This window comes from Pleurodeles waltl, chromosome 5 (assembly GCF_031143425.1).
Source record: "Pleurodeles waltl isolate 20211129_DDA chromosome 5, aPleWal1.hap1.20221129, whole genome shotgun sequence".
Classification (NCBI taxonomy): domain Eukaryota; kingdom Metazoa; phylum Chordata; class Amphibia; order Caudata; family Salamandridae; genus Pleurodeles; species Pleurodeles waltl.
The window spans coordinates 477,435,080-477,458,670 of record NC_090444.1 but is presented as its reverse complement, the minus strand read 5'-3'; positions in this window follow the sequence as shown (position 1 = coordinate 477,458,670).

Here is a 23,591-nt window from a genome sequence, read left to right as displayed (position 1 = left end):
TTCTCCCACCAAGCAAAAGCAAACACTCCGCTTTCAGCAAGTGGGAGCTATGAAAATGCTCCTGCTTGCTGAAAGCAGAGCTTGCTGAAAACATTGCTCCTGCATGCAGGGAGCCTCTATTTGCAGCAGCTCCCTATATGTGGGAGCAATGCTGGCTCCCGCAGGTGACGGGAGCCAGCTGGGACCACGGGGGTCTTCGGGCTCCCCCTGCAGTCCCCATAACCTTATGCTGGGTGCCTTTGGCACCCCGAGAAATGTGGCTGGGCCCAAGGGGATGGGGTCCCCAGGGCTGAAATTGGCCTAGGCATGGGGGCCACATGGCCCGCTCCCTTTTTTTTAAAGTATTTGGCCCCGGGGTGATGGCTGTCCCTGGGACCGGGGAGGTCCTTGTACCCTCTCCATAAATAGTTTAATAATAGCCCCAGTCAGGTGGTTGTCCCCGGGCCTTGGGGGGTCCACACAGTCCCATATCATTTTAAAATGTATCCCCAGGGAGGCTGTGGTCTCTGGAGCCCGGGAGGCTCTGCGCACCCCCATAAGTTTTTTTATTATGTAGGCCAGAGGAGGTGGTGGTCCCTGGGGTCCTGGGGGGCCTGTGCAGCCCCTCATATTTTTGTTTAATGTTGTCCCAAGGAGGTGATTGTCCCTGGAACATGGGGACATCTGTGCGCCCCCCCTAATTTTTTTATGTAACCCCAGAAAGGTGATAGTCCCCTGGATCCAGAGGGGTGCCTGCAGGCCCCCCACATATTTATTTGATGTTGTCCCATGGAGGTGGTGGTCCCTGGGGCCAGACAGGGGTTTGCATGGCCCCCCAATAATTTCTATTAGTTAACCCTGGGGACGTGGGGGTCCCCGAGGCCATGTGGCCCTCCTAAATATATATATTTAATCTTGCCCCCTTAAAGCTCCAAACCCCTTTGGCCATGCGAGGCGCAAGGTGGTGTGGTTAAAGTGGGTTGGCCGCAGGGCCTGGCCCTGTCCATGGCGCAAGGTTGGGTGGGTATAGAAGGTTGGCTTTAGGGCCTGGCCACAGGCCAGGCCCTGTGGCCAACCCCTGCTGAGCACAGCCAAAGGCCTTGCATGGTGTGGGTTTGGGTGGTTATAGGGGGTTGGCTATTGGGCCTGGCCTGTAGCCAACCCCTGCCACACACAGCGAAGGTCATGTGCAGCGGTGGTTGGATTGACATATAGGGCCTGATTCTAACTTTGGAGGACGGTGTTAAACCGTCCCAAAAGTGGCGGATATACCACCTACCGTATTACGAGTCCATTATATCCTATGGAACTCGTAATACGGTAGGTGGTATATCCGCCACTTTTGGGACGGTTTAACACCGTCCTCCAAAGTTAGAATCAGGCCCATAGTAATTAAAATTACTTTACATTAAAAAAAACCTTAGAAATTCACTGGAAAAAACAAAGGTTACAGGGATGTTATAGCTAGGAGACAGAATTTTTTAAAAACATAGAAATTCACTTAAAAAACCCAAAGGTTACGGGGACGGTATAGTTAGGCTCACATTTTAAATGAGGAAAACCATAGAAATTCATCTGTTAGAGTTATTTCAAGTAACTATAACTCCTACCCTAAGGTAACTATAACTTGCGCCCCTGCCATCACTGCTAATTACCCCAGATATTACAGCACTCATGATATCTTTTATAACACCATTGATAATGTCACTGTAACATTTGCAGTAAAATTATTGATGAGATAACTGTGCATGGCAGAAACGAGAGTTTGTTTTTCTTTAAAAAAAATAAAAAGCAGCACTTAAAGTGCCTGTTCCATATATAATAGTACAGTTGTTTTTAAAGAGATATCTAGTGAGTGCTGGAAATGTAAGGAAACGTGTAAAAATTTTGGATGTTTAGGACTTGCGTGAGAAAGAGTGTGCGCTAATACTTAGCTGTGCAAAAGATATAGGCCCTCATCCTGACCTTGGCGGGCGGCGGAGGCCGCCCGCCAAAGTCCCGCCGTCAGGTTACCGTTCCGCGGTCGAAAGACCGCGGCGGTAATTCTGACTTTCCCGCTGGGCTGGCGGGTGGTCGCCTTCAGGCCGCCCGCCAGCCCAGCGGGAAAGAGGCTTCCACGATGAAGCCGGCTCGGAATCGAGCTGGCGGAGTGGAAGCTGTGCGACGGGTGCAGTTGCACCCGTCGCGTATTTCACTGTCTGCGCAGCAGACAGTGAAATACATTTAGGGGCCCTCTTACGGGGGCCCCTGCAATGCCCATGCCAGTGGCATGGGCACTGCAGGGGCCCCCAGGGGCCCCGCGACCCCCCCTACCGCCATCCGGATCCCGGCGGTCGGACCGCCGGGATCTGGATGGCGGTAGGGGGGGTCGGAATCCCCTCGGCGGCGCAGCAAGCTGCGCCGCCTTGGAGGATTCAATGGGGCGGCGGTACACTGGCGGGAGCCCGCCAGTGTTGCCGGTCCGACCGCGGCTTTACCGCCGTGGTCGGAATCCCCATTGGAGCACCGCCGGCCTGTCGGCGGTGCTCCCGCGGTCCTCCGCCCTGGCGGTCTTTGACCGCCAGGGTCAGAATGACCGCCATAGACTGACAATGTTTCTTGTTTTTCTTGTAAAGGCTTATATAGAGAGGCGGTGGAGGACGATATGCATGGTGCATGGCGATAAGAAGCTCGTTGAGGGTAGCGAACAGGAAAACAGACAAAATGTCATACATATTAGAATGGCACCCTCATACCATTTTTTGTTTTTACTTTTTTATGCGTGACTTCGTCTATGTTGAATCTCGTGATGTCTGTTTGTCATCTGTCCAAAAGTATTATGCGTTGCCACCTAAAAATCAGCCTGAATGTAAATGTTAGTATGCAGATACATAAAGAACATCTCTCCTGCCTTGGGACTAATGTAAATGTAATTTAGTCTACCCTAAATCACTCTGTTTTGCACCAGAGATATTTCCAATGCCAGCCTCTGTAATCACTCACTATTCTGCTTTAATGAACGTTGTAAAGCTCTTTAATTCCCTCTGGTTTTAAGAAATGTTGTATTAAGAAATATAAAATCAACCATATAAATACCTTTGCAGATTTAGTTTAGTTAGTTTGTTTCGCGAAAGTTTTTAATCTTTTGTATACAGATTAAGGAAACCAGAGCCCATATGAGGAGACAACCAGGGACATAACGAGTTAACAAACGTTGCACCGACGCTAGGCCAGTTATTGAGCACTTTGAAGCGTAGCTCTTGAACCACGCGCTTATTGAAGGGGAGCAATGTAGATTTTTAAAATTCCTACAAAGAGAAGTAGAGAGCGGAAGCGGAAGCAAACGCTTTGCTGCCACGTTCTGAACCAGCCGTGGGGGGTGAGTAGTGGTGAGTGGTGGTAGCTGGGAGGCCCAAGAGTCTGTTCTCATAATCGAGACTGGCAACAACAGTAGAAGCAAGAAATGAGTGTGCTGAAAAGTGAAGTGAAGTACTTTCCTTAGAACATATAAGTAGAAGAAACATGTAGAGGCTACATTAGCTATCTGGGGTGAATTCACGAATACAAAAGTGACGCAAACTGTGGCAGCTGGCTTCTATTTATGGCAGGGGGCGGGTACAATAATAATAATAATAATAAAAAAAATAAAATGTAACTTATCTGCAGGCGTCTTCCTCGCGGCGTCCTACATACATCCCACAAATTTTTAGGAGAACCATTTTTACTGGTGTGTATATTTTAATAGCTTTCATGGGGTAATGGCTCTGTTTACAAGAGGAGTTCACTGGGGTGCTTCCAAATGTGAGTTGAAGCATTTAACCTAATTAAAAGTTATAATAGTTGTTATTTGTCTTGACCATGAAGAGAATTGAGGATTGGAGGCAACCGATTAGTATAATTGAATAGTACTTGGAATCTGTGGTTTTCATTTTTATTTGGTTGATTTGTCTGTCCCTTTTCTTTCTCTTCCTTTTCTTTCATTTTCAACATATCAAACACATATTCATATTTTACGAACAAGAGATGCTATGGAAGAATGAATGCAACATTACTCAAGGCAATTTTAAGAGTAAAGTAAAGGCTTTGTAGAATTTGCCCACTTGACCACAATTGTTCTTGAGGTTATGTTGTTATTTGTTTATTGATCCATTGCTATGTCAAAATATGCCTTTTATGTTCAAACATAGGACTGGCGATTACACCTGAAGGTACACTCCAGGAAGGCAGAAATATACGAATGGAATGCCTTGTGTGTCACTATGAGGGTCTGCAGGTATGCGCTCTGTTTCCTGCATTGCGCAAAAGGTAACATCACACAAATTCAAAACCTTACCCTGACAGCCCAGAATCCTGTATGTAGCTCCCTCTGCAATATTTTCCTATAGCAGGTCTGGACTGGGGAACCAAAAGCAGCAATGGAACAAATGATCAAACCAACCCTGCTCATTTCATCTTCTTGGACTACCGCTCTCTTTCCTTCCATCCATTCTCTCCTCACTCCTTCTCTCGTCTCTTTCTCCCTACCTACTTCTTCCTTCCTTCCTCCCTCTCTCTCTTGAAGCCTCCCGGTGCCCGCTTCATTTAACCTCAGGGAGCTGGGGAAATGACAGAGGCACCAGAGGTAGCTCTGGCCTTTCAAAACCGGCCTCCAAGCGCTCTAGCCCAATGGGCAAACGCTCGGTAGAATAAAAGGCCTGCGCAGCCCTGGTCCATAGTGAAAATGTGCCTCGGGGAGTCAGACATGCTGATGGGACTCTGATTTCACACAGCATCGTGGGTATAACATGTCCGATCTCCATACTAGTTAACGACGCCTCTGCACTTTTTAAGCAGTTTCTCAGCATCAGCAAGGTGACTTCCAATAAAAACATTTCCCTCGAGGTTTTCGTGTTGTTGGCTCAGTTATTTATTTTCATTGCCGGATATTATGCCTCCTCAGTTCCACGTACTACTTCTTGAGTAACGACAACCACAAATTATTTTAGCTTTTTTTAAAATGTCTCATTCCATATTTTAAAGACGCACCCCTTCTAGTGCGTACAATAGTTGCCAATTTAAAAGCACAATTTCTCTAGAAAGGTCTTGAGTGCAGAAAATATTGCGCTTTTCATTATCAAAGGTAAACTTTTAATGTCTTGGAAAAAAGTTAGTCATAGATATTTCAAGATGCTCATCATGTCATCAAGAGTTTGTAGTTTCCTCTGGTTAGAGTAAGTATAGAGATTAGTGAAAAAAAAAAATAACATGATAAAAGAAATAGGATTATAGGGATAGGTGTTATTAATTGAAACTGATAAATACCAGTACCAGTATTTATGGGTTGAGATAAGTAACATCTATCATGAGTTTTTGAGGAAAAACATGTCGATTTTGGTGTTTAATGCACCAAAATCTGCATGGTACAATAAATACCTATGATTTTCTCCTGTTAAATTTCGGGAGGTCTCACCTGTCACATATTTAACAACAGTTGAGGTATTTAACACATTCAATAATTATTGGCTTTGTTAAATACAGCCAAACTCATAATTCCAAACCATACATAAACAGGTGTTTACATATAGGTCGGAATTAATGAACTCATTCGTAATCAGTATACAACAAATTCTCCTGAGCACTTAAATTGTTTTAAAAAATGTTTACATGTCCAAATTAAATTTGTATTTGTTCCAAGTTCATTTATTGGTCCCACAAGTGCTTCCTTACGTCTGTAAACATCCTTTTTTACGACTTTTTTATTACGAAAGTCGTGGTTAACGAAAGCGTAACAACGCTTTTTTTAACCACGACTTCGTATTTTTGTGCCTTAACTACGTATGTTCTGAACAACGAACATGCGTGGTTAAGGTACAAAGAAGTGAGTTGGCGAAGGTAAGTGGTGGGTTTAGGTTTTGGGGTGGGGTTGGGGGGGTGGGGCGTTTTTGGTTTTGGGGAGGGGGTGGGTGGTCAGGGGGTTTTAGGTTTTGGGGTGGGGTTGGGGGGGTGGGGCGTTTTTGGTTTTGGGGAGTGGGTGGGGGGTCAGGGGGTTTTAGGTTTTGGGGTGGGGTTGGGGGGGTGGGGCGTTTTTGGTTTTGGGGAGTGGGTGGGGGTCAGGGGGTTTTAGGTTTTAGGGTGGGGTTGAGGGGGTGGGGCGTTTTTGGTTTTGGGGAGTGGGTGGGGGTCAGGGGGTTTTAGGTTTTGGGGTGGGGTTGGGGGGGTGGGGCGTTTTTGGTTTTGGGGAGTGGGTGGGGGTCAGGGGGTTTTAGGTTTTAGGGTGGGGTTGAGGGGGTGGGGCGTTTTTGGTTTTGGGGAGTGGGTGGGGGGTCAGGGGGTTTTAGGTTTTGAGGTGGGGTTGGGGGGGTGGGGCGTTTTTGGTTTTGGGGTGGGGTTGGGGGGTGGGGTGAGGGATGTAGGTATTGCTAATGATTTTATCAGGAATGCCTTTACAACGAAATATCGTTGTTAAGGCATTCGTGGTAAAATCATTAGTAGTAAGGACGAGGTCGGTGTTCCGACCTCGTTGTTAAGGTTAGTAGTTGTTTTTAATTCGGTGTTCCGTCATATAATCCCTTACGTCCATACTGCTTACATCAGTTCAGTCATAATAAAAAGGTTTTCACCATAGTTGCAGAAGGCACACTCTTTCTTTAACGCCTTTCGTCGTAGTGACACATCGACCTTCGACTTCCTCAGGGCTTAAACTTTTTTCAGTTGAGTCGCTGTCTCCTTATATAGGTCAATAGTAAATGTTTCTGAAATAAAAGGTCAAGTAATCCTAACCAGTCTTTTTATTCGACGGAGAGTACTCCCTATGTGGTTCTAGTGTGGTAGTCGCCACTCGTAATCAGGCCATAGATTTAATGGAAGAATGTGCTGTGGCCGTGTCATGTAGAGATGCGTTGGTTTGCTCAGCGCAGAACCAAGAGCCTGTTTATTTGTAACCAGTTCTGCTCTTCATGATCAGGCCTCTGATGTCCGAATCACATGAGGACTTTCCTTAATTCTCAGTGTAAAACGACCATCCAGTGAATGTCACAGTAGAACTTACTAACGTTTACTAAAGCCTATTTTAAAAGCTTACATTACAAAGTTTCTCTCTTGCAATCACTATATATACACATATATACACATATATTTAGTACATGTGAAGTTATGTAGTGTAATGTGTTATTTATTACCATGTGGGGAGGGGTCATGACTCACAACGGACAGAGCATCATGTTTTTTGATAATTTTGACACCATTGAACAAACCTGTATGAATCTTTGCAAAAATAAGTACATCTGCTTTGGGTTCTTGATGGCAGGTTTTGTGATCTTTGGGGCAGGGGCCGAGAAAAAAGGGGGAGTCCAAAAAGTGCTGATTCCAATTTATTTCATATAGGATTCTTCGCTTTTTAGAACAAAACCTGAAGACATTTACACCAAATTTGGCACTAAAGCCAAACTTTACTCAAGGAAGTACCTTTGCTTCATTTGTTGTAAAATGATTTCTCAAAATTAGTGGTTAAAAAAGTGTTTCGGTAGGGCAAGAAGTGGTTACATTTTAGAGATATCTGGACTGTTAATTTGTGGAGGTCTGAGGATCCGGAACCCCGGACCTCTGTAGCTGTAAAAAAATTAAAAAATGCTCAAAATTGGTTTATTGAGGGTTTTTGTCTTCTGTCACACATTTTAGTACTGTGCACCCAAAGTTGGAACTCTATAAATGGAAAGAGCTGACTGGCTAGAGCTCCCCTTATGATTTTTCCATGGGATTTGCTGACCCTTCATGGTCTCCAACATGACCATCACAGTGCTGTCGTTCCCATCTGGGAACTGTGGAATCGATGCAAGTTGAAAGAGCATGGGACCTCGATCCCAGGGCAAACTTCACTTACTTATATTGGCCTGTAGTTGGATCTGTGCCTCCTGTTTTGGAGCTGCAAATCCGGCTCAGGTCTATGAAGCTGGCCAGTGGCCAGACTGCCCATGAATGGTGAGGTGGAGGGCCTGGCTGGAGGTCAGGCCCTAAGGCTCACCCACAAATTTCACAATCATAGGCCACACACAGCAAGAATTTGTTGCCTATGGAGGATGGGGCATAACATCTGGCTGGAGGGGTCAGGCACCAGTGGAGGATTGGGAGCACATCCAGGCCAGGAGACAGGCCTTACGACCCTCAAAACAATGCATGGCCAAAGTGTGCAGAGGTTGACTGCCTGAAGAGGGTGGGTGCAATGAAAGAGTCATCAGCCCACAATAGGTGAGATGAAAGGCCTGGTCTAAAGGTAGGGCCCACTGCTCACCTCCAATGCACATGGTTGAAGGTTTTGCACAGCAGGGGTCAGCCACCTTTGGACAGTGGGTCACAGGGCCTAGCGGAAGTGGTCAGTTACCTGCAGAGGGTGGGGTGGCTGGCCTGGCTGAAGGCCAGGACCTGTGCCCACCCCTGCTATGATGTTTAGAGTAGGGTCAGTGTACTGATCAACAACTAGTGGAGGGTGGAGCTCAGACCTTATCAGAGATCTCACTTAATTGTGGATACTGAGGCACCCAGCCTGGCCACAAGGCTGTGAGAAGCATTGGGTCAACCACCTGCAGAGGGGTGGGGTGTATGGAGGAGTCAGCTACCCATAGACGGTAGGGTATAGGTGCGGTGATAACAACTACCAATGATTTTAAAATTCAAACCTTATGAGGAACAGACTATGGCCCTCATTACAACCCTGGCAGTAAATCCCGCTTACTGCCGTGCAGAAGACCGGCAACATACCGATGCGGTTGCGGAATTCTGCTACAGGTATTACGACCCACAGCTCGGAATCCGCCACAATACAGACACCCACACAAGTCCGCCACACAAAAGGTCAGTGATAAACTGGCGATAACAAAACCAACACAATCACGCCAACAGGAATACGCCCACACAATCACGACCCACGAATCAATGCAGCGGTCTTTCAACCGCGGTAAACCATTGGTGGTACACACGACCGCGCTCAAAATACACACTCATTTACAAAACACAACCACATTGGACAATTCGAAATACACACACCTGATACACATACACACACCACTCCCACACACCCAATCCAATATAAAGCACACACCCACATCACCCACAAACCCTTACTACCAGAATTTTGAAACCACACCAGAGAGATACACTACCAAAAACAACACCAGCATCCACAGACACACAACACCATCACTTACACAACATCCACGCACCTCAAACTACACACACCAACACACCCCCTCACACACCACAACACACACCACCTCACACATCACCCACACCACATCATGGCACCTCAACGACACCCCAGGTTCTCTGAGGAGGAGCTCAGGGTCATGGAGGAAATCGTCCGGGTAGAGCCACAGCTATTCGGATCACAGGTGCAGCAGACATCCATTGCAAGGAAGATGGAGCTATGGCACAGAAACGTCGACAGGGTCAATGCAGTGGGACAGCATCCAAGAACTAGGGATGACATCAAAAAGAGGTGGAACGACCTACGGGGGAAGGTGCATTCCGTGGTCTCCAGACACCAGATTGCTGTACAGAGGACTGGCTGTGGACCCCCACCTCCTCCCCCACAACTAACAACATGGGAGGCTTGGCTACACTGCATCCTGAGGGCCTCGCAGGAGTACCAGGAAGACTGGACTCTGGTAAGGCAAATCTTTACTACTATATCCCCCCCACCCTGCCTGCATGCCATCACATACTCCCACCCTTACCCTCACACCCATCACCCCAACAACCCACAGATACCCCACCAACACAACCCTCACATCCCAAAACCAAGCCCTACATGTAACACCAATGCATGGACACCCATCACCCAAGCATGTCCACTACAGAGACTCACTCATGACCCAAAATCACCAATCACACAAGGAACAAGCCAATAATGCAAGCACTGGAGTACAGTGTCAACCACCCATTGCAAACGATGACACACATACAATAATTATGCATTTACACCCCAACAGGACCTCTACCCAACGTCACCGGACAGGAGATGCCAGACATTTCCAGTCCCCCCACAGAAGATGCCCACAGTGATGACAGCAGCTCTGCACAACTGGATCAAGATGACCAGCCCAGCCCATCTGGGACCTCGGGACAGTCGGTTCCCCTGACACTGTCACAAGCCACCACAGAGCCTCCCCCTCAGGAAACACCACCACAGCAACCACCCAGCGGGCCCATCCCTCTGTCCCCAGGACACGTTAATCAGCAGTGTGTCCACCACTACAGGGAACCCAGGAAAACCCACCAACACAAGAAAGATGGTTCAGGGGACAGAGGCACAGGGTAACAGGGAAACTGGGAGGACTGCTGTGCGACAGGGGGAGGACAGGCCCCAGGAACCCACTCTCCACGAGGCAACATCATGGGAGCTTACCATCATTCCCAGGAGACGATGGCAACGGTACTGGCAGAGTTTCAGGAGACCCAGCGGCTGCAGGAGGAACACTACCTTGGGATCAGGGAGGACTTGAAGTCCATTAACACCACCCTGGTCACCATTGCAGGGGTGCTGGCAGACCTCTCCAACACCAGGAGGGACACAGTGGCACAACAAGGGGCCCCTGACACTAGCCTGGACGATGAACAGCCCTCCACCTCTGCCGGCGCTAGTGGACAGGAGGCACCGCCACAGGAACAACAGGACACCAGCACCCCACCCCCTGCAGATGGAGAACCACCCCACAAATAGTCCCTGAGATCCAGGAACAAGACAGAGAACAATGCCAAGACCCCTGCCAGGAAATGAGACCCCCCTGAATGTCACCCTTCTGTCCCACTATGTCACCCTGTCCATCCTTAAACTGCCATCGCTCCACTTCCTATGCCCCTTTGGACAATGCACCTGTGAAACACATAGACTGGACTCTGCCATGGACATTCCTCCACTATCACCCCAGCCCATTTTACAACCCCCTCCACTTATTAGCACAGGCATAAACACACTTCAATCACAAAGCAATCTGGAGTCAGTCTGTGCTTTTACAAATGTGTAATTGCAAAAACTATGGAATATAGCAATGTCAAATTACTTGTTCACATACCAATGCAACACAGCTGTAGGCCAGCAGTAAACATAGCAGAGGGCACAAAGTGGGACCCAACTCTGTGAAATTGAAAGTCAAAGTGACAAGTCAGGGTCCATACACTAAATGAAAAATGACACACTTATGCTAGTTCCAACAATGGAATGAGATGTGGGAAGCAGTGGCATCTTCTTACCTGTGTCTCACTGGAAGTATTGCCTGATTATGTTGTTTCGGTTGTCGATATCCTCCTCTTCTCCCTCCTCTTCTTCACTGTCTACAAGCTCCACAGCTGCCACAAGACCACCATCTGTCCCATCCTCCTGCAGAAAAGGCACCTGGCATTGCAAAGCCAGGTTGTGCAGCATACAGCAGACCACGATTATCTGGCACACCTTCTTCATTGAGTAGTATAGGGAACCACCTGTCAGATGGAGGCACTGGAATCTGGCCTTCAGAAGGCCAAAGGTGCGCTCGATCACCCTCCTAGTTCGCCCATGTGCCTCATTGTAGCATTCCTCTGCCCTTGTCCTGGGATTCCTCACTGGGGTCAGTAGCCATGACAGGTTGGGGTAACCAGAGTCACCTGCAAATGTCGAGGGACAACTGTTAGACACACACTAACCCTTAGGGACAACCCCAGACACCTATGTCAACTGTATTGAGACCTTGACCTCACCTATAAGCCACACACAGTGCCTCTGGAGTTGGACCATCACATAAGGGATGCTGCTATTCCTCAAAATGTAAGCGTCATGCACAGAGCCAGGATATTTGGCATTGACATGGAAGATGTACTGGTCTGCCAAACACACAATCTGCACATTCATCAAATGGTAGCTCTTCCAGTTTCTGTACACCTGTTCATTTCTGCGGGGGGGACAAACGCCACATGTGTCCCATCAGTGGCACCAATGATGTTAGGGATATGTCCCAGGGCATAGAAGTCACCTTTCACTGTGGGCAAATCCTTCACCTGAGGGAAAACGATGTAGCTGTGCATGTGTTTCAGTAGGGCAGATAACACTCTGGAGAACACGTTAGAGAACATTGGCTGGGACATCCCTGATGCTATGGCCACTGTCGTCTGAAAAGACCCACTTGCCAGGAAATGGAGTACTGACAGGACCTGCACTAGAGGGGGGATTCCTGTGGGATGGCGGATGGCTGACATCAGGTCCGGCTCCAACTAGGCACACAGTTCCTGGATTGTTGCACGATCAAGTCTGTATGTGACCAGGATGTGTCTCTCTTCCATTGTTGACAGGTCCACCAGGGGCCTGTACACCTTAGGATGCCGCCATCTCATCACCTGCCACAGCGGACGTGCCCCATGGAGGAGAATAGTGACGAGAGAGTCATCCAACACTGAGGTATCACAATGTTTTCTTTTCAGAAACGTAATTAATCTGCAATGTGCCGGTAGCTGTCTATATTCCCGGCCTAGATAGGTGTGACGCAGTTAACATCCATCCCATGTGGCCTCCTGAAATGGCGGCTGCCTGACCTGTAAGGTGGGACAAGGGGGTATGAGGTAACTGCGCTGGCGTTGTACACTGTCGCGGTGGGCGGTCGAAGACCGCGGCGTAATTCAGCATTGGTTAACATTGGGCCCTATGGGTCCCAGGAGGTAATGTTGATGTACGCCGGCAGTGACGGTACGCACCGCCACGGACGTGACCGCCATTTGATGTCTGTTCACTCACTTGATACCTGACCTTCAACAGGAGAGTACCTACACTGCAAGTGCAACTGTGACCTCAGTCTAGAAGCGACGATGGCTCATATGTCTGGGGAAAGGGCCCCTGCCTTCACTTCGGAGGAGTTGGAGAAACTAGTGGATGGGGTCCTCTCCCAGTACATGCAACTGTACAGTCCTCCAGACAAACTGGTGAGTACACTGTGAGCATGCTGCATGGGCAATGCCTATTTTGAGTGGTGTGGATGGAAGATACATGGGGGGGCTGAGGCCTGCATGTGCGGATGGGGAGTGTATGTGCGTCAAGGCAAGGGTGGGAACTAGGGGGCAATGAGTATGACGGTCCGGACGGGTAAGTAATTTCCATTTCCCCCTGTACCATTCCTCTAGGTCAGCGCCCACCAGAAGAAGGGTATTTGGCGTTCCATCGTCAAGGACGTCCGGACCCTGGGGGTCTATCACAGACAGAGCACCCACTGCCGTAAAAGATGGGAGGACCTGCGCTGCTGGAGCAAGAAGACGGCGGAGGACCAGCTGGGGATGGCCTCCCAACGTTGGAGGGGTGCCCATCGCACCATGACTCCCCTAATGTTCCGGATCCTGGTGGTGGTGTATCCGGAGTTGGATGGGCGCTTGAGGGCATCACAGCAGCCACAAGGGGATGAGCACACTCTCATTCAGCTGACTCTGAGTGCATTACGAGGTGTCTGGGTGGGGGAGGTGGGCAGTGGGTTCCCCTAGGCCAGGGCGAAGTTTGTAGGCAAGGTCCCTTGTGAGGCAGGCTATGTGGCATCCCAACTCCACCAGTGGTAAGAGCCATCTACATCTAGTCAGGCTCCCGTGACTTCCAGGTGTGCAGCACTTGGTGTTAGGCCTCGCACCCCATGGTCAGCTGAAATTTCTAGGAACTGTTAGTGCATGGCTTAGTGCAAGGGCTGCTCCATGTGTGTTGTGTCCGCCAACGGTAGTGGTGTTGCATGCCCTGAACATGCCTTTCTTCTGTCTTTCTCCCCCCCTTTTTGTGGTCTCCCTGTTCTTGTGTGCAATAGCATCATCAGGCGGAGGAGCATTGGCACCGGAGCAGGAGGGAGCTGCAACCCACTTGGCCCTGGAGGGCGAAACAGCGGAGTCTGAAGCCACCAGTGGGACGGAGGGTGAGGGGAGGTCCACGGCTGGGACAGGAGCAGACAGCAGTGACAGTGACTCCTCTTCTGATGGGAGCTCCCTTGCGGTGGGGGGGCACTTCTGTGCCCACTGCATCAACAGATACAGCCGCCACCCCCCCTACCAGCACCACCCTCCCAGCAGCCCCTCAGCGTGTGTCCCGTGCCCGCTCACCCAGGAGGGTGGGGATCTCCTTCGCCCCAGGCACCTCAGGCCCTGCCCTAGTCAGCCCTGCTGCCCTCAGTGAGGAGGCTATTGACCTCCTGAGATCCCTCACTGTTGGGCAATCTACCATTGTGAATGCCATCCAGGGTGTTGAGAGGCTTTTGCAACAAACAAATGCATACCTGGAGGGCATTCATTCTGGGCAGGCAACCCAACAGAGAGTATTTCAGGCTCTGGCCTCAGCACTGATGGCAGCCATTGTCCCTGTGTCCAGCCACACCCCTCCAGCTTCCTCCACCCAGACCCAATCCCCTGTACCTCAGCCTATCCCAAGCACACCATCAGACCAGCATGCACACTTATCAACACACAAGAGTGGACATGGCAAACATAAGCACCACACATCCCACAGGCACTCACACAAGCACCATCCCTGTGCAGACACAGCAACATCCACAGCCTCCACTGTGCCCCTCTCTTCCACATCCTCCTCCTCCCTCCCAGTCTCGTCTCCACTCACACCTCAGTGCACTACATCCTCAGCCACTGCCTTCATCACCAGCACGCCCATCACCACACACCGCTCACGTGCACTCACCACCCCCACTACCATGCACACATCCCCAGTGTCCTCTACCAGTGTGTCAGTGATCCCTTCTCCCAAAGTACACAAACACAGGCACACACCCACCCAACAGCCATCCACCTCCGGCCCATGCACCTTCACCCAAATTCAGCAGACGTACACCTCCTACAACCACTACTTCTACCTCCACTCCCAAACCCCCTCCATCTTCCCGTCCCAGTGTGTCTAAGAAACTCTTCCTGGCTAACATTGACCTCTTCCCTACACCTCCCCCCGTCCTTCCCCTAAGGCCAGGCTTTCCAGGTCGCAGCCCAGCACCTCAGCCACCAAATCCCCAGGCACAGTGGTGCCAGCAACTGCGGGGTCATGGAGTGGCCACCCATAAGGGCTGCCAGTGTTCTACGTAGCAAGGGCAAGGACATTTCGCCACCTGCCAAGGTAAAAAAGGTGCCCACAACCCAGAGGGAGAAGCCTAAAGTACCAGCCACCAAGGGCTCAGTCAAAACCAAAGGGGATAATGGCAAGACAACTGCAGCACCCTCAAAGCTGGGAAAGGGCCAAAAGCTGAAGAGCAGGTCAGGAGAGGGCATGGTGGCACCGACTGAGGGACCAGTGTCACACTTTCTGTCCACAACCACGCCAACCTGTACGGCGGCGAACACCGCTAGCTGCTCCGCCACCACAACCGTCACCTGCACCGTCACCTGCACCACCCCCGGCACGTCGGCAGTGGGCAGCCATCCGAGGCTGCAGGAAACATCCTGCTGTGTCCCTCTGCAGGTGCAGACCCATGCACCGCCGCCAGCACCACCGCAACAGACACCGCCGCAAGCACCGCTGCAACAGACACCGCCGCAAGCACCGCCACCGGCACCGCCCTGGCATGTCTACAGCCTCAGCGACAGTCCCCAGCATCTTCACCAGTGGGAAGCCGTCCGAGGCTGCAGGAAACGTCCTGCTGTGCCCCTCTGCAGGTGCTGACCCATGCACCGCCGCCAGCACCGCTGCGACAGACACCACTGCAAGCACTGCCACCGGCCCCGCGGTGTCCTCGGACACAGGCACCACCACGGACATGGCTACCATCCCCAGTGGTCAGTTGTCTGAGGCTGGAGGAGAGTTCTGGACCCTGGGCAGCTTCCATGGGGCATTTCTTCCATCACTGTTTGCACCTGCAGGTGGAAGGCGCAGCCACAGCAGTGTGGGGTATGTCGCTGCCTCCATGGCGTATCATGCTACCTGAACCTCGCAAATCTCGTGGCACGCACACCCAGGTGATGGGATTGTACCGGCCACACTGCAGGTGGATTACTCTGGGAACAAAGCCCCCTCAAGAGACAGTGGAGATTGACATCTACTACCTCTGTCCTTGGCAGGATGAAGCACTCTGGGCACCAGGCCCCCTCCAGAACCAGTGGAGAGATACATCCACTACCTCTGTCCTTGGCAGGATGAAGCACTCTGGGCACTAGGCCCCCTCCAGAACCAGTGGAGAAAGGCATCCACTACCTCAGTCCTTGGCAGGATGAAGCACTCTGGGCACCAGGCCCCCTCCAGAACCAGTGGAGAGATACATCCACTACCTCTGTCCTTGGCAGGATGAAGCACTCTGGGCACCAGGCCCCCTCCAGAACCAGTGGAGATTGACATCCACTACCTCAGTCCTTGGCAGGATGAAGCACTCTGGGCACCAGGTCCCCTCTAGAACCAGTGGAGAGATACATCCACTACTTCTGTCCTTGTCAGGATGAAGCACTCTGGGCACCAGGCCCCCTCCAGAACCAGTGGAGAGATACATCCACTACCTCTGTCCGTGGCAGGATGAAGCACTCTGGGCACCAGGCCCCCTCCAGAACCAGTGGAGAAAGGCATCCACTACCTCAGTCCCTGGCAGGATGAAGCACTCTGGGCACCAGGCCCCCTCCAGAACCAGTGGAGAGATCCATCCACTACCTCTTTCCTTGGCAGGATGAAGCACTCTGGGTACCAGGCCCCCTCCAGAACCAGTGGAGATTGACATCCACTACCTCAGTCCTTGGCATGATGAAGCACTCTGGGCACCAGGCCCCCTCTAGAACCAGTGGAGAGATACATCCACTACCTCTGTCCTTGGCAGGATGAAGCACTCTGGGCACTAGGCCCCCTCCAGAACCAGTGGAGAAAGGCATCCACTACCTCAGTCCTTGGCAGGATGAAGCACTCTGGGCACCAGGCCCCCTCCAGAACCAGTGGAGAGATACATCCACTACCTCTGTCCTTGGCAGGATGAAGCACTCTGGGCACCAGGCCCCCTCCAGAACCAGTGGAGATTGACATCCACTACCTCAGTCCTTGGCAGGATGAAGCACTCTGGGCACCAGGTCCCCTCTAGAACCAGTGGAGAGATACATCCACTACTTCTGTCCTTGTCAGGATGAAGCACTCTGGGCACCAGGCCCCCTCCAGAACCAGTGGAGAGATACATCCACTACCTCTGTCCGTGGCAGGATGAAGCACTCTGGGCACCAGGCCCCCTCCAGAACCAGTGGAGAAAGGCATCCACTACCTCAGTCCCTGGCAGGATGAAGCACTCTGGGCACCAGGCCCCCTCCAGAACCAGTGGAGAGATCCATCCACTACCTCTTTCCTTGGCAGGATGAAGCACTCTGGGTACCAGGCCCCCTCCAGAACCAGTGGAGATTGACATCCACTACCTCAGTCCTTGGCATGATGAAGCACTCTGGGCACCAGGCCCCCTCTAGAACCAGTGGAGAGATACATCCACTACTTCTGTCCTTGTCAGGATGAAGCACTCTGGGCACCAGGCCCCCTCCAGAACCAGTGGAGAATGACATCCACTTGAGAGACTGTGGCTTTGCACTCCCCAGGATAAAGCAGTGGGCAAACCACCCACTAAAGAGACTTAAGAGACTGTGGCTTTGCACTCCCCAGGATAAAGCGGTGGGCAAACCACCCACTGGAGAGACTTGAGAGACTGTGGCTTTGCACTCCCCAGGATGAAGCGGTGGGCAAACCACCCACTGGCAAGACTTGAGAGACTGTGGCTTTGCACTCCCCAGGATGCAGCGGTGGGCAAAGCACCCACTGGAGAGACTTGAGAGACTGTGGCTTTGCACTCCCCAGGATGAAGCAGTGTGCAAACCACCCACTGGAGAGACTTGAGAGACTGTGGCTTTGCACTCCCCAGGATGCAGCAGTGAGCAAACCTTGCACTGGAAAGACTTGAGAGACTGTGGCTTTGCACTCCCCAGGATACATCAATGGGCATGGAGCCCCCTCGTGCAGCAGTGGCGTCATGCGTTCATCAGGCTGAGGTGTCCCCCTCCCCCTGAGGTGCCTGTTTATTTTTTATCTGATGTCCCTGCAATGTTCTCTCCGTTTCGAGTAAGGTATCATGTGTGGGCCTCACCCATGCATTTTGGGCCCAGTGGTCCACGGACAATGATTAGTACACTATCCAGACTTGTGTAGTTGGTGTACATATTTGTATATACAGAATTTTGACTTTTGAATACTGGATTTTTCTTGATTACAATGGTTACAATAATTTCCTTTTGTCGTTGCCTTCTTCCAGGGGGTGGGGGTGTATATGTAATGTTGCTGCATGTATTTGTGTGTCTGTTGTGTGTGGTGGTGAGGGTGGGGGTGTTGCATGTGTGTGTCACTCTGTTTCCTCCCCCCTCCCCTGTGTTGTAGGTGCAGCACTCACCGTGGTCGCTGCCGCCGCCGCCGTTTGTGCTCCTCATAGAAGAGGAGGTAAACCAACATGGGCAGTACGTGGAGTTCGGGCTCCATGGCTCCCTGGTTCCTCGTTGGGTGTCGAGAGGTGAGTGTTTTCCCTTCTGTGTACATTTTCCGCCGTGCTTTTGATAGCGTTGGTTCCCCCCCGGAAAAGGTGGCGGATAGGCCTCTTGTAATAGGGTGGGCAGTACTTTGTCTCCCACCTGTCTGTTGGCGGTGACCGCCGTGCTGTTTGTTTCTACCGCCGTGGCGGTCGGAGTGTTAAAGTGGCTGTCTATTTTGGCGGTTTCCGCCACGGTTGTAAACCCATTTTTTTTTCACCAGCCTGTTTGCGCTATTACCGCCGCTTTAACACCGACCGCCAGGGTTGTAATGAGGGCCTCTGATTAGAAATACATGCTCTCATTGGATAATTTTGGAAACTGCTGTACAGTAGAAAGGGACCATTTATTGTGATGTGAAAATATAAAGTTATGCACCGTTGAACCAATACCTTTGTTTCTAACAACAAATTCAAAACAATTCTATGTCTAATTGCATATTACCCCCGGGCCTTGGAGATTCACATGACAGTTGTCCTTATAATGAAGCTGATTTCAACTCTTTGAGTGGAGTTGGAGATATCTGCGATTAAATGTGCTTATTATGCTTTTCATTGGAATTCTTTCAAGTCTTTCTTCAAAGGGAAAGAGCATATGCAGTTTGAGTACTACTTATGTTTTATACAAGTGATTAATTTTGTTATATTACTGTGTGGGATACATGATGTATTTTTATTGAAAGATCTTTAATGAACACATTAATGAGGTAATACATGAGGAGGCAGCAGTTAAAGGAGATTAAGGGATGTGTTTGGTGCATTAACCATACGAATGCTTTTGCCATAAAGAACATTATGAACATGCAATAGGTTACAGGAAATCCAGTTATATTGTTTTAAGAGTAAGTGCTGTGTGGTAACATGCTGAAAACTAAAAAACTTCCAACTAGTGCTGCACGTGGCTTAACATAGACACAACAACCGTGGAAGACAATATCCCTAGTGTGACTATATAGAAAGGGGGAGTCATAGGGGCTTAAATGGTGGAGTTATAATTTCTGCTAATCTGTAGAAATCTATACTTTTAGTGCACTAAATAAATTGTTTTTGTAACAGCATGAGCATGCAGAAATATGTCATTAAGCCGCATGCCAACTAACTGGTGATGCCATTCTAGGTGTTTCAATGTGCAAGCGTATCATTCTGGTACTGCCCGAAATATGTATGGAATATTGGGAATATTAGGTGAAAACTGTTTTCAGTGACTTACAAATGTATTCATATATATATATGTAGTGGCAGGTATGAAGGATGCGAGGGAGGCAGATTTCATGTTAATATCTTTTATTCTTGCCACAAGAAATAAGGCCCACGAGCAGCCTGCCGGCCGCAACACCGCGCTTTGTTCGCGCCTCTGCCTTTCCGCCGCGCCGCCCCCTGACGTCACGACCGTCCTCGTTACAGATTGGTCGTGGCGTCATGAGGCGTCTAAACATAGAAGACAGACTAGCTCTGTCCCTCCGGCCTCGTGCGTTAACTCACGTACGACATCTCCCTTTTCAACAGAACAAGAAACTTAAGGAACTTCACCTCATAACAAAATCTTCGAACCTCTTGGGTGCTCGGATACGCCTAATTGGCCTGCTCAGAGTAACATACTGAAGTGAATTCGCCTTGACGGCGCACGCATCCTCTAGGCTTGATCCCATTACATTGTGACTGTCGCTCTCCACAGATTCGGGCCTGCAGCCATTCTGTCCTGAGGCAGCCGTCAAGCCACGCCATGCCTTCTCGCATCGCTCCGCACTCCCCTGTCCACTTATTCCTGGCCTGGAAGGCGTATTCACACATTCCTCCTCATCAATGACTACATCCCTGGCTTCGTGAGTTTGCCACTCGTCAACATCATCCGTGCCTTCGGCCCCATCCACACGGACATCTTTCATGATGATTTTCTCTTGCCCAGCCTTGAGCCTAACTATGTCGTCCTTGCTCCGCCACCCCGCTCCTTCCAGGCAGACTGCCCCTCTTGTCACTCCTTGCACACGCACCGGGGTTTGAAACACAGACTCCCCCTTCATCACCCTGTTGGGTTTCTTCACCAATACCCAATCCCCTTGCGCTATATTTTTAGTTTTGGCTCTATTCACCATGTCAGCGTACCTCTTATTGTTTTCCTGTTTGGCCACTATTCTTGCTTTGACTCTCAATCTCTCATCAGATTCTGCCTCAATTTCCCGGTTCATGTCATACCACTTATTGAATTTGGGAGTAAGCTCACTCATGCATCTTCTCCCTCTCATCAAATAAAACGGAGTGTGTCCAGTAACCTCACTGGGCGTGTTGTGGAAAGTGTTCACCTTGTCCGCCAGAAACGCTTTCACATTCATGTTGGAAGCGATCGCCTGTTGCACGCCCTCTTTGAAGAATCTATTCATACGCTCAACCTGCCCATTGCTCTTCGGGCTGTACAGCGGGGTTTTCTCCTGCTTAATCCCCAACCTGGACAGAAAATCCGTCATCCGCCTGGACACTAACTGGGTGCCGTTGTCCGACACCATGATCTTCGGCTGTCCCTCAATCGCGAAAATTTTCGTCAATGCCTTGATCACTCGTTCAGTGGTAACTTCCCTGACGAACTTGTAGTGAATCCATTTGGAGAAGTAATCCGTAAGGACGATGAGATGTCTACACTCGTCAGGTAGCCTTGTAAATGGGCCCGCAAAATCAATGGCAATCTTGTTCCACGGGCCGGCAGGTATGTCCACCAGCTGCAACTCTCCTTTTGTCGTCTTCCAGTGCTTATCGGCCCTTAAGCACGGTCCACACCGATCAATGAATCTGCTGACATCGCTGCACATCCCTGGCCACCAGTAGTACTGCTTGAGGAGATTCTTTGTAGCGGTATTGCCCGGGTGGCCTTTATGGGCAATCCTGATTAGCTTGTCTCTTAAACTTTCCGGAGGTACAAACAGCTCGTGTCTCTTCACAAAGCCGCCTTCGATGGTGAGTTCGGGACTAATCTTTTGGAAACTTCTGAGTGCCCCGTGCAAGTTCCGGATAGGGGGCCAATGAGCCTTCATGTGGTCCATCACCCTCCGCATAGTCCCGTCCTTCTCCTGAGCCGTCAACCATTCTTCCTCTGATATGGATCCCTCGCACATGGCTGTTGCGTCAACCATTGCCACAACGCACTCCGTGTCGTCCAGGGAATCATTCTCCTCGTCCGGGATCGGTATGCGAGATAGGCAATCCGCCCTGCAGTTGAGGCCCCCTTTGATGTGTCTGACGGTGAAGTGATATTCTTGCAACTTAGACAGTAGACGTAGGAGCCTAGAGCTGGCTTTGCCATTGCCACGTCCTTCACCGTCCATCATGTATATCAAGGGTTTGTGGTCGGTGACTAATTCGAACTCCCTGCCCCACAAATAATTTCTCAGTTTCTCCACGGCCCAGACGCACGCGAGCGTCTCCCGCTCGATGGTGCTGTAGTGCTTCTCTGCTTCGCTCAATGACCGCGATATGAATGCAACAGTGTTCTCCTTCTTCCCTTGGAATTGGCAAAATACTGCACCGATTCCCTTGGCACTGGCGTCAACCGTGATTACATTCCGGAGGTCCTTGTTGTACGGTCGTAATACTGGGGCCGCGGCGATTGCCTGTTTGACGGATTTGAAGGCAGTGCTTTGTTCTTGTGTCCACGTATACTTTTCGTTCTTCCGTAGCAGTTTCCTTAGAGGCTCCACAGTGGTTGCGTATCCTTGCATGAACTTGGAATAGTATTCGCTGAGTCCCAGGAACGATCGCAAGGTGTCTTTGTCTCCTGGGCAAGGGGCATCTCGTACGGCCCTCACTAAATCATCTTTCGGCGCGATGCCATTTGGGGTAAGCACGTGCCCTAAGTATTCTATCTTGTTTTTCATGAATTTGCACTTGTCTTTGGAGACTGTCATCCCCTTTTTTGTAGCACCTCCAACACTCTGCGCAGCAGTTCTAAGTGCCCCTTCTCGTCTTCCGTGTGTATCAGAATGTCGTCCTGAAATGCTTCAACCCCCTTCATATCGCAGAAGAGGAGGTCCATTAGCTTTTGAAAGACGCCCGAGGCCGATGCAAGGCCGAATGGAAGACGGATGTACCTGTATGCTCCAAACGGGGTAATAAAGGTGGTAAGATCCTTGGATTCCTCCGTGAGACATACTTGGTGGTATGCAGACTTCAGGTCTATCAGGGTGAAAAACTTCGATCCTGCTGTGGCCGACAATATCTCCTGAATGTTGGGCAGTGGATGGCAGTTCACCAGGATATTTCTGTTCAGTGATCGCAGGTCTACACACAACCGAATGTCCCCTGTCCTCTTCTTCTTGGACACCACGATTGCGGACACCCATTCTGATGCACCTGCTTCCTCTATTACTCCTTCCCTTTTCAGCTTATCAAGAACAGCCTTAAGCTCCCCCCTTACTGAAAGAGGAATTGTTCTGACTTTGTGTTTTATGGGTAGGGCACCCTTTTTTAGCCGTATAGCATGCACAAATCCTCTTACGCACCCTACCTTGTTTTCAAAAACGGAGTCAAACATTTCGAGGACCTCAGCTAATCCATCATGTAAATCATCAGGCTGCACATAATTGACCCAGTTATCTCTCAGAACTATGGGATCTTCCGCCCCAGGGACTAGCATCACACCTAGCTTCGCCAGGTCCTTCCATCCTACAAGGCTCCTCCCATTTTCAGCCACATATATCTTTGTTCTCACAGTGCGCCCTCGAAAGGTGAGGGAGTCCCAGAAGTAACCTTTCATCACTATGTCGTGTTCCCCGAAGGCCTTTGGACTCACATCCGTCTCGTGCAGTCGTACATCTTGCCACTTCGAATCAAATGTCCTATCAGAGATCAGGGTAAGGGGGGAACCAGAATCAGCCGTAAATGGCAATTTTATCACACCAATCATGACGGAGCCAATGGGACCCTTCACTCTACCGTCCTCACCATCAATGGACAACACCATGTCCGCATCCGCATCAGTATCATTCTCGCTTACCGAGCTCACTTTCATGCCCGTATTATATTTTTTTGCTTTGCATACTGCCGCAAAGTGGCCCAACTTCCTGCATTTAGAACAGCTTTTGTGCACGGCAGGGCAGGCCCTGCTATCCGCTAAGTGATCTTTTGACCCACATCTATAACAGACGAGCTGCCTCCTGCCTCCCC